Source organism: Eleginops maclovinus, chromosome 21, assembly GCF_036324505.1.
Source record: "Eleginops maclovinus isolate JMC-PN-2008 ecotype Puerto Natales chromosome 21, JC_Emac_rtc_rv5, whole genome shotgun sequence".
NCBI lineage: Eukaryota > Metazoa > Chordata > Actinopteri > Perciformes > Eleginopidae > Eleginops > Eleginops maclovinus.
In genome coordinates this window covers 10,237,912-10,248,961 of record NC_086369.1, presented here as the reverse complement: position 1 = coordinate 10,248,961, position 11,050 = coordinate 10,237,912, and positions in this window count along the sequence as shown.

Below are 11,050 nucleotides of genomic sequence, written 5' to 3'. Positions count from 1 at the left end.
CCAGTTCGTTGGAAATTAGTCTGTAGGCCTTTATAATTAAATGACCTTTACTGTCTATAAGTCTAGACCTATTCATTGGACAAATCCTTAGGCTATTTGAGTGTAACCTTATTATTTTTAAAGTTATTTACAGCACTTAATGAATCTCAGGTCTTCGTGTTTATATTATTTCCGTATTAACATCTTTTTGATCAGATCCAACAAACCCCACGCATATCAATCAACTTATACATACACGTATATACAGTATAAACATACTCACACACAAAAAAACCCACACACACACACACACACACACACACACACACACACACACACACACACACACACACACACACACACACACACACACACACACACACACACACCCGGGGTAGGGAAACAAGTCAGAAGTTCTGACTTATGTGTCCATGGCTAGACAAATTATACAAATCTGTCTTCATATATTGCAAAAACGGGCAAACTCTGGTCCACTTTTTTGTTTTGGTTGTCCTGTAAGGTCTGGCAAAACCTGCTTTACACCCCTCTGGCTCCAGATTATAAGAGCTGAAAGCTCTACTACCTTTCTACTTCTTAAAAAGAACAGAGGAGCCTAAAACCTCCATAATATTGACACAGATGTTTCATACAACTGAACTCCCCTGAAACGTAGGGAGGCTGGTAGGCTTCTGTTGGCCGTGGCTTGTGTATTCCCTCAGTGGGAATCATTTTAGTTGACTGCCTTTCTGGCCATAGACATACATCTCTATCCTGTCTTACTTACTATACTTTTCTTGACCACAGCTGTTAATGTGTCCCCTAGGCAATAATGATCATGTTTACATAAAGTCATCTTAACTTTGAATGACCTATTTGATGATAATCTCATTTCCTGTAAAGCTAGCAATTGTTCCAGTTGTTGACTTTACATATCCTGTGGCCACTAGTGATGGGAAAACAATCTCTATAATGACTTAATATTGTCAAAGACAGTCATGTTTAATTTCACTGTAGCTCTTGTACAACATTTGTACGATAGAATGAAGTACGTTGATAGCAGAAGTTATGACTTTGGACAACATGCCATGTTAAAGCAAAGATAATGTGAGAGAACTGAGAGCAACAAGACAAGAACAATGGAAGTTATATGAGATAGTGTAACCGCTCTGATACAGTAGTTTGGGAAAGCCATATCATTTCATTTGGCCTGTGACTTACTGGCATCTGCTCAGAATCACTGAAGGTCAACACTTCTGCTGCTCCCTGTGTTCACGGAGTGCACACTGCCTACTCTGCACCCAACCGTCTGGATGTGTCTGTTTCCAATTGTGCCGTACATATGCAGCTCAGATGCAATTCACTGAAATGTGGTGCAGAGACGCTGATGTCACTGCTCCGTTTGCCAATTGTGGTTTTGAGTCTGAACGTTTCTGAGCTTGGTGAGCAGCGCTGCCCGCTTTGGGCTTCTGCAGTTGCCTCTCCCCAGTTCCCCAGAACTCTGGTCTAACATCTTGAAGCTGTGTGTGGGGGGGTTATGCTGATATCTTTCTGCTCTGGAACCTGGGAAAACTCCTACATAAATTCATGAATCTTAAGAGTGGCATTATACACAGGGCGAGCGGAAGCTGGATTTCTGACAGAGCAGGAAATTAGAAAAGCTGAGTCTGGGCAAATAAATTAAAACAACTGAAACTGTAAGGACATCTTGATAGAGTTGCAGTCTATATTTAGCAAAAACAACAAATGAATTGTCCCGAAAAAGATAGAATACAAGTCTTTATGCTAAGCTAACTGTCTATTGCCCTTTATTTAACACATAAGACTTGCATCAATCTTCTAATTCTGGCAAAATAAGCGAATAGGCATACATCCAAAATCCATTATTTTTACTCTTTATAGTTAACACATTTAACCAACGGACACATTCTGTATGTCTATTATTATCAGACCCATTTAAAGATATTGAGTCTATACAATTACAGGAAAAAAGAGAGAATCCTGTCTGAAAATATCTATCATTATGTCCAATCATTGTACATGGTGTATTGTATAAGCTACCTCTATTTAGGTGAGGCTCACATCAAAGGCGGATGTCGAGACAGGCCTGCTACAGTAGCTTTAAATAGAGATTAGCAGGTAATGGGCTTTGGAAGGCTGTTATTGTAACAATCGTAATGTAGCGAGTGTGGCCACCTTTAAAAGCTTGGCATGGGCCAGACAGATTACCATCATTGGGCTACGGTGCCACCTGGCAAACACCACCCTTTGTGCGATCGGTCTAATTTATGTCCAGCGGTCATGCAGGAGCTGGCTAGCAGGCTCTTGTCTCAGCATTTGTTTTTAGTTCTCTTCTGACAAATAACCGATGATGATTTAACCTTTCTTCTTGGCAACAACATATAAAAACTGGCCAGGCCATCTTAAAAGATGCAGGGGTTGTGAAACCATTTCCAGACGGATTTTTATTTAACATCACCTTGATGGCTCGCTCTTTAAAGAGAATGCCAAAGAATGATTTTATGCTTGAAGTCTATCTAGCTGATTTCAAAACTTGGATGCTTTTTCATACAGAAAGAATGTGCTAAACTTGGCTCGGCTATAATAACTGCACATTTGTGGGCCTTGTGGACCAAAATTGTCCATTTCCCATCAGAATCCATCTGCAGACCTATAATTAGGATTATTTTAAGAACGCCAGAGTATCCAGTGGTCACTGCATCCTCTGAATCTATCTCACAGAGCCACAGGAGCTGCCCTGAACCCAAACAATCGCACCACAGAGTAACATAAACATAAAATTGATTTGGTGCTAAATTCCTCAATCCATCACCACAGCCAATGATGAAATTGCGAATCTACAGCAGGAAACCATTGTCAACATTTGGGGTATTGTTGTGCAGTGATTATGAACATGTGTTCCTTGTTTACTGCTCGGTAACACTGCTCTCTGTCTATAACAAAATGTCTGGATAACAAAGTCATTTGAAAACAAAATGTGTTATTCAGACATCACATGCTACGGGATGATTCACTTCAAATACTCTGAGAAGGAGTGAGCTCACTTCATCAAATCCTAACCCTGGTTATCTAATCTGCTCAGTTTCTTCCTCCGGACAGCTTTTTTATTTTCTTAGGCTGTGATCCTATTGCAACTGGTCAGCAACTAGCTGAAACAGCAGGGAGAAATTTGGGAGAAAAGCGATGACATTCAAGGCAATAGCAATCACATGCAGTCCCATGCTGACACTCACAGAAGTGCTGAATTTTCTCAAAAGTTGAGGCCTCTTCCCACATAACACAGCCGTGATAAAACCTGCTCCGCACAACTGAGCAAATCCCTAAGCAGCTGGCTTTTGACAGAGTAAAGTGCCTACCGTAACTCAGCACAGATGTGGAGAAGGCCGGACTGTATGAGGTCTGAGCCTCCCTAGTGATATCACACCACCCACAGGCATCTGCTCAGGAGATCTGAAGGGCCGACCGGGGATTTCTTTGTGTTTTGGTCCGGCCGTGCATCGAGGTTATTGTCGTAAGGTAAGAGATCAGTAGGGAAGAGGGCATGCGGGCCACTCTCAACACATGGGGATCATGTAAAGCCCCCTCACCTCTGAACCCGTGGTGTGAACAGCTGCCTCGTGTTGATACAGAGATTCACTTTGATCCACCTTGATCCGGATTCATACACACAACTGTTTTCATATTGCAGAGGAGTCGCTTTTTTCATCTACCTGGTTTTAGGATATACCTGTTTAAATGAAATATTCTCCGAGCGGGGCAGGATTAACCCGATGCCAGAAAAAGTGAGTTGTGCCGCCCCCCCCCAACTCCTGTTTCCCAACTCTGTTACACCCTTGTAAGCCTACTATAACATGCATAACTTAAAAGTTGCAAAATGCAAGAGTTTACTTAAAGTTTCAGTTTATATTCCATCAGTACATGAGAATGGGCCTGGGGAAGTTGCCAGATTTTTCAAGTGTGTTATAAAGCCTGTCACCCAAATATACTCTTACAATTACATCACCAATTTGTGACGATCCATGCATTCCAGCAGTTATTTCAGGATTTAAAGATGTCTTTCACTTGTCCTCAATTTCCCTGAAAGTGGCTAATACTACTTACTAAATGAGTTCCTACAGTTCCCAGAGAGCCTTAAGCAGTGACTAACAACCTGGCGGATAGTTCTTGAGACAACTTGCCATTGTAAGCTTTCAGGGTGAAAAACGACTGAAAAATAAAGTGAATGCGGACTCCATTGACGAAAACATTGGTGTTAACTTGCTTACAGAAAGTCCAAACAGTGTACCTCTGCATGTAAGCGGTAGTTTGTCTTATTGTGTAACTTTGGTGGGTCTGAAACTATACCCTTAAAAAAACAAAGTCACACAAAAAGACAAACAACCTAACCATTCGAGGCAGCAGCAACTTTTGTATTGCGCAAGCTTTAAATATTTATTTTTTTTAAAGAGGAGTCTGGTAGCGGTTGAAAGGAGAACGTATACCAGCCACATTTCTAAAATGAAAACGGCTGTGTGACCAAAGGTAGCGCGATGAAATATTCTTAATATAGCATGCTCTTAAACTGATAATGATATTTTTAGATGGCTAAAATATGCTGTTGCTCTCATTTACAAGAGTGCTTTACTTTGCTATCACACCTGTACTCTAAAAACAATCCCTCTAAGACCTCCTTCTCCAAATGAGTCTCAGTGTGACAATGAGTTAGCAGGTTAAATCTAAAAGTGACAGACAAATGGATGTAATGTGTGACATTTGACCCATTTGTCCACGAGAGGAAAAGAGTGAGTTTTTTATTCAATGTAACATTTCTTGAGCTCCATTGCAACATTCCTGTTCCTGTGAGTTGGGAAAGTGATGCATCAAGGTACTCTGTCAGCAGTAGCTGTGTTCATTGTTTGCTACAACATTTATACGTCTTAACATGAAACAGCTTCCTGTTAATGGATTGAGCTTTGAGCGTGCAGACGCTGCAGTGCAGTAAAGGAAGCACTTTGCATGAATACAATCCCAGTTAATTGCTTGTTTCAGTGGATCTCAGGTATTTAGCCAAGGACTGCAAAAACAATTGAGCCATCTGGCTGCGGACCTCATCAGCCTCTGCTCTTTGCTTAAGATTTCATTTAATCTGCTTTAAGCTGCTTGTATAAAAGTGATGAAATAATTGGTAGGAGCGGAACCAATGAAGTAATGATACACCCATTCTCTTCTCCTGTTAATTGGTAAATGAAATGAATCCATTCCTCATTCTGCTGTTGCCAGCCTGAAATGGAGCATGCAAGGTCACCAGACCCCACTTGGAGAAAACATCTCATTTTCATTTTCATTACAAAGGCTTAACAATTGGGTGATTTACTCAGAGGGGACAACAGAGGGAACACATCAGATCAAGCTTGAGACCCACTGGGAGCTGACAAAGCACAGGGCACTAGCCTGCTGCTCTCTGTGACATGTCACTTGCTTTGAATGCAGGAGTATGTCTTCCATTATCTGAATTAGATAAGATATAGATGCTCCGTGAAGGCAGGACACGAGGTGCCCATGAGCCAGATATTTGACCTCTGTTTGGTATATGAGTCATAAGATAAGTGCTTTCATGCGGATATCATGGCTAATTTGATATGTCCACATCAGGGCTGCTCATGCCAGATATGACATCAGTACACTCCGCAAAAGGGACGACGCATGAGAAAGTCATTGTGACTGATGGCTGTCGTCCTCTTTGCTTTTGCAGATGAATTATCGGGGGTAATAGCAGAGTCATGAAGATCCAATTCTCATTAAGTGTCTGCTGCCAGGATACCGAACCCTGCTGCACAAAACATTCCTTCATAAATCATTACATTTGATTCATTTCACCACACGTTTTCATTTGGATGACAGATATACTCCGAGTATATGTGCACTCACATGGATCACTCTGTCGGAAAATGTTTGCAAGACTCGGTAAGGGAGCAAAGTGAATCATTCTGTGTGTATTTCGCCATCCCAGTCATTCTGTGTGTATTTCGCCATCCCAGTGTGTTGTTTGCACTTTTTGCTGCTCTTAAGTATCACTGTGCTGTCATATGGCCAAACACACAATCCCAGCAACACTCACACATGGTCAGAGCCATATAGGCTGTCCTCGATTTCTCATGGGATCTGACTAGAGTGCAGCAGACACACAGACAAGTTAGTGAGCCAGACATGGAAAAGAGAGGGAAGGAGGATGGAGGAGTGCCAGAGGGAAAATACAGGCTTATCGTGTAGACGGCCCAATGTTTCCAATCTGCAAAAAGGTTTTATAAGTTAGCAGTGATGTGTAATTACCCCACAGCTAGACTAATTGCCAGTCTGACAAAGCAGAGAAAGTGTATTATTTCAGGGCTAAGTGCCGGATAAAATAAAGGTAACAAACTGAGAGCTGAAGAGCTCTTGAATGGTTTCATCACCCGCACTTCAAAAACAGCTACATTTCTTTTGTTATGTTCATTAAATTCCTAGTATTTGATTTTAAAATCATTCTCCAGAAATTGTGTCACCCTAAATAATGAAGTACTCCATGTGAAATATCATTAATCCGAACATGATATGATATATATAAATTCAATAAAAATGCTTTCAGGAAAAGACATTTTGCTGTAAAACTATTGAAATATGAATTGTCTATGCTCAAGCAAAGCAAACACATTTTTAGTCTTCTCTTATGATTTTTACAGTCAAAGTCTTGAAACCAAGCAGGCTAACTTTTGTTCAGCTCAAGGTTGTTTTTTTTACTCCTTACTTCTTTTACGTCTTACGAAAAAAACGATCCATATTATAAAATAGCTGGGTAAGGTCGCGTTCACACCAGCCTTGTTTAGTATGGTTGAATCGAACCCTGGAGCGTTTAACCCCATGGAGCGGTTTGTTTGGGTTGGTGGAACGCAGTCCAAGACCTCTGTTGTGAACTAAACAACCGTATGGTCCTCTTAAAAGAGGTGGTCTCAGGTTACTTGCTAGTTAACTCTGGAGTGGTTAATCTCTGGCGTGAACGCAGTCCGCACCAAAACATAGGAAGCAAAGTAATTACACGTAATTTCCTATTCTGGTGACTGGAGGAGAAGTTAGCAAGTTGTGGCTAACAAGCTATTTTATTAGCTTCTTTGTGTCCATAGCCTCACTTGCATTAAGAACTATTAGCATTTGCTCTGATTTGGTATTGTGTGTCAACTATGCCATTAAAACTATTTTTTTCTCTGATATCCTTGTAACATTATCATTTCCCAGTTTTTAAGTGTCCAATTTAATCTACAAACACCTAATCTGTTAGACCCTCTGTCCTGCTGTTGCTACAGGCATGTCTGAACATGCCTCCTCTGTAGACCTGGAAACACACCCCCAATGACCTTGGGCTTTTTGGGAAATGGTGTTTGTTAAAGGCTGGTAAATGCATGAAATCTGGGATAGAAAAGAAATAATATTATTACCATCTTTTAAGTTTATGTTAGTTTGTAAGGAAGAGCTCTCATCGTTCCATGTAGAACTGCCATCAGAAGGAAGCAACATGTTTTTTGTCACTCCCTTTCTTTTTAACGCTAATAATCTGAAGGATGATGCAAGTCCTTGCCTGACCAGTACCAGGCACCCATTCAAGTACCCCCCGCCCCCCGAGTCCAACACCTCAGCAGGGGTGATGATGAGCATGCTGAGCCTGTGACATGAGATGAGATAACTCACTTCTGGAGCCACAAGCAGTGTCTCCGCTCAGCTTTCACCAGCAGTCACTGAGACACTGGAGAAAGGACAAAAAACCCTCACTTAAATCAGGTGTAACAATCTTAGAAATCCTCTCAATCTGGTGTACTAGCCTGTTCCGATTCATTGTCCAGTGGCTAAGCAGAGCAGTGGTTCAGTTAACAGAGGCAGAAAGGGAACATTGAAACTGACCAAAACCACAGGATTGTAGAGTGTGTGTAAAGTATTTCCTATCAAAACTAAAACAGAATTCCAAAATAGCTGAGGGTGATGATAACATGTTTATTTAACTAAAACCTGCAACCTTTTTTCCGTGCCGGGTGAGTTTTACAGAGGCTATATATTCAAAAGTTATGATTTAGTCTGAAGTGCGTGTCATAGTCACCATTATCACTCACTCACGGAACGGCATCCATCTTTCCCAGAAGAGACATTAGCAGTATTATTTGCTCTATGGGGGCCAACAGGCGTGAAAGATGGATGAGCGACAATGGTTGATGGAGAGCATACACACACATGTGCACACAGACACACACACACACACACACACACACACACACACACACACACACACACACACACACACACACACACACACACACACACACACACACACACACACACACACACACACACACACACACACACACACACACACACACACACACACACACACACACACACAACCACACACAGAGAGTAGACATGGTTGGGATTCCTCAGCAGGTTTCCTCCCTCTCTTGACATGTTGCTCAGGGGTAAGGAACTCTCTTCCTCCACCCTGAGGACTCACAGCGGCCACTGTTAGCTTTACACAGAACCTTTTTAGTGAATTATGACGGTGTCAGCATATCTGCACCCAATCTTACACCCAGCTGTTTCACATACTTCATGGCCTTGTAGAAAAGAAAACTTTTCTCTTACCGGATTCAAGAAAAAAATGCTACTTTTTGTCTTTTAATAAATGGGTTGTTTATGAGTAGTAGCCGATGGCATGAGCAGCACTTCCGATAGTGTTACATAAGGCCACTTACCTGTGTCCTTTTCCAAGGGATACTATTTTGAGTTTTTGACTAATGTTGTCTGGTACTGACCCAAAGAGAGATAAATAGAACAGAGGATGAATAAATAAGCAAAAGAAAGCAGGGAGGTAGAGCACGGGGAAGTGGGAGAGGTGTGTCCTGAGTGTATCAAAACAGAACCACTTGGCTTTTTCAAGCTCAATTAAACATTAAATCACTATAGGCGAGGGAAATATGACACAGTGTTATTTTTACTCAGCTCAAATGCAAGCGATCGTGAGAGGTAAGGACCGAGCGTAGAAGTTGAGCCAAGAGGACTAAAAGCGTTTGTTGTTTTTTAACATGTTGATCCTGAGTGGAATCTCAGCTCTCCGTGCTGTTTCTGTGCAACGCTGGAGGTCTGCGGCGAGGAGTTGCTGGAGGATAAAGTCAAAGTCTCAATCCACAACTCTCAAGGGCCCGTCCATGCCTTGTTTTGGTTTTTTTTCTTCACAATGTGAGATGGAGAAGGGGAGGGTGTCATCTGTGTCAGAATTATATAGCACGCATCTGGCCGACTGCTCCTCTCCAGCAGTTTGTGTACGTGTAAACAACGTGACGGGGGACAGCAGGAAGCTTCGCGGACTAAATGTGGATGCTCCCATTGTGCTGCGCCACGCCCGATTAAGTCTGCTACCAATCAACAGACCTCCGACGTCGCAGCTGCATACGCACACATCGCTCAACACGTTCCACTGACTTCCAGCAACCCATTTATGAAAATTATCAGCAATTGCCCAGTTCACTGTGAGTCCATCGGAGCAGACTGGAAGCAGCACATACTGTAGGGTCAAACACAGTGCGTTAACGCTGAACCATTCTTCCAGAGCTTACTCTGAACCATAAGACCAAGACTGTGAATGCAGATGTTGCTGCAGTAAATAACAGCTGTTCCAACCTCAAGCTGAACTCAACAGCTTTTTAGGTTGTATATACAGTACAATATATGCACACATTAATTGGGAGGCAAGACAGTGTGTCAAATGACTCCACAATGTAATGTAAGGCACTTGAGTTGCCTGCCTTCCTCATTCTAATCATTTTTTTATAATTTCAAGACAACTTCGGATGCCAGAGGGCATTCATTCAGCAATTTAATTAAATCATTCGAAGAATATGTGGAAGTCAACATATCACACGACAGCTATTAATACAAATGGGTCTTTAAAACAATGTCATTAGTATGCAAATGTATGCATCTAGGTACTCCAGTGTCTAATCAGTTCATCTACTCAGGGAACATGTACTGTAATTAGAAAGTCTTTTCTAACATGCATTGTTCTTTGACAGGCACACATCGTGATTTTGAAATGTACCAAGGGGAAGTGACATTGAGAAAGAAGTTGTGATGACAGGACAAATGGTCAAGTTCATTGACGTGCACTAAATGCAGTGCAGTCCTGGTGTATCAGCAGTATTGACATCCCTCTGATGACGACTATAACTGCACAACAAAAACACATTTTAACCTTTTATGTTTAATTGTTTCTGTCTAAACCCACCCACTGCTGGACATGTCTGGACTTGTCACAGCCAAAAGTGATGGGTATTCTGGCTCTTTTCAGAGATTCGACTCTTAAGGAAGAGCTGACTCTTACAGCTCCCAAATGGCTGTTCGTTTAGTATCCACCAGAGCCTTCTATTTTAGCATTATTTAGTAAATATAAATGGTTTGTGTGTTGGTAAGCCCTTTTTCATTCAGTCTTTTCATAAAAGCATTATTTTTTATGAATTATTTCGTCCAAAAAGACATACTCAGTTACTTTTGTTTAACATTTTAATCAAAATTTTAATTGAACGACAGGAAACAAATCAGATAAATAAAGGCCCTTAGAAAAAAGTCTTTAGTGCTCGTGTGATTGGCTGCATGGTGTACCAATCAAAATAAAGTCCAAATCGCGAACGACACAGCACTAGACCCAATTAAAAAAAAAAAAGTGCAACCTTATCGTCCAAATGATTGGAACAAGTCAGATATCACAGCCAAAATGCCGATTCAGAGAGCTTCCTAAAATAGTTTAACCTTGCCAAACCTTGATCTGGCAAAGAACAGCATTGGGCAATCCAAAAACATGCAAGTGGATAACTATTGTGAATGCTGTTTTTTTTAATGGTTTCACTTAAAGTGGATCCCTGCCCTTTTTCGAAAGGGACAGTGGATATAATATGGTGATATCTAGTGTCGTAGTTTTGGATTAAAACCACTAAATAATCCTCTGCTCACCCACCTTGGTGTTGCCATGGTGTCTTTCAGGACCATCGTCTTGTTTAGAAGC